The following is a 1581-nucleotide window of genomic DNA, read 5'->3' on the forward strand; positions in this document are numbered from 1 at the left end:
ATCAGGGCCACCAGAAACCTGCTGGTAGGGAAGCGCGTTATGGTAACCCTCCATGCATGCGAGCTAAAGGTATCATCAATGCTGCAGGGGTACTGGACGACGAAATTGGGGGGGGAGGGGGGGGGGGGGTCTCATGAAGAGGGTCCCAGCAGGCACCGACCCTGGCTGCCCGTAGATGCACCCTCACCACTCTGGCTACGGGAACAGCGGGCCAGCGGGCCGGAGGAGAGGGGATCTCCGCTGAGCCCATGAAGAAGCATCTCACATGCCTCTTCTGGAGAGTGGGGTGAAGGATAACTTGATAAGGACTCACCCCCGGTTTTGCACAACAGGTGACTTTTAAAGGCTATTTATCTGGGATTTTTGTTGTGTTTTATCAAAGGTAATGGGTTTTATTGAACAAAAAAGATGCGCAATTTTTGAATTGTGGTTTTTACTTTTTATAAGGTTAAACACCTTTTAAAACACATCACAAACATGGATTTATTTATTTTTTTTAAAACATGTTACATATGATGGTTTTAAATGTACTGTTTTTGGTGTTTTAACAAGTTTATATTTTATTTAAAAAAATATGTGTATTCATTATATGTACTCATGTTTAAATGACAGAACAGAATAAGGTGTGATTGAAAATGAAGAAATGTCTGTGAAAAAGTAAAAATGCAAATATGAAAATGGTGACAATAAAACTTTTTCGAAAGAAAAATCTGTTCTTATCAGTTTAATATCTGATACGTCCCCCATCGGGCGGCACATATACTAAAATTGGATCTATAAAGAGAAGATTAGCATGGCTCCTGCGAAAGGATGACACGCAAATCCGTGAAGCGCTCCATCTGATCGCTTCTCGGCCTTTTGGCTAAGGCTGCGATCGCACCCAGGCAGACCTTAGGCTTGTTCTTTTCGATAGTACAGGCTTTAATCTGTTTGGAGGTACATTTTTCCTGCTCGTGTGGAGCTATTCTACGTATTGTCAAGGTAAGTCCGTTTTGTTCTACATTTGTTTTTTTTAAGGATTATTTAAAGTTAGTGGTGCCTCCATCATGTCGGCTGCACGTGGCGGTCTGAGGAGGCACCACAGTGTGCGTTTTATGTTTCTTGAAAAAGAAGGAAAACTTTTTGAGTTGTCTAGACTGGATTTTTCTAGGAAGTTTGTTAAAAAAATTCTAGGTTTTAATCCTTTGGATTTGAATTGTATTCTGTCCCTGCCTTTTAACAAAGGCTTTGATGTTAGTTTTAAGACTACAGCACTTCTTACAGATTTCTGGCAAAGGTTTGAGACAATTAAGACCCAGTTCTCCATGTTTAAGGTTGAGAAGTTAACTGATAACTCCCGTAAGGTGGTTATAGTTAGGATATTCAATGAGACTGTGAATGGAGAGGACATTTGCATATGGCTTGGGAGATACTGCACTGTTACAGGCCAGGCTATGAAGGTGTTAGATGAAGATGGAATCTGGAATTGCTCCTGGAGGGTACCCATTAAACAGTGGGAAGACCCCCAGGGGCACCAGGGCCTGAGGCATCTTCCATCAATGATAGTCCTTGGAGAAAACAAAGGCTACATACACTACCAGG

General features: G+C 41.9%; 1 non-coding gene across 1 annotated transcript; it reads left to right on the forward strand.

Moving 5' to 3' along the window:
- The first annotated feature begins 738 nt into the window (after window positions 1–738).
- LOC113082698 (U6 spliceosomal RNA) lies at window positions 739–845 on the forward strand. Its single transcript, XR_003282823.1, has one exon. It is a non-coding gene; the product is annotated as a U6 spliceosomal RNA (small nuclear RNA).
- The last annotated feature ends 736 nt before the right edge of the window (window positions 846–1581 follow it).

The sequence above is a fragment of the Carassius auratus genome, unplaced genomic scaffold, assembly GCF_003368295.1.
Source record: "Carassius auratus strain Wakin unplaced genomic scaffold, ASM336829v1 scaf_tig00036721, whole genome shotgun sequence".
Classification (NCBI taxonomy): domain Eukaryota; kingdom Metazoa; phylum Chordata; class Actinopteri; order Cypriniformes; family Cyprinidae; genus Carassius; species Carassius auratus.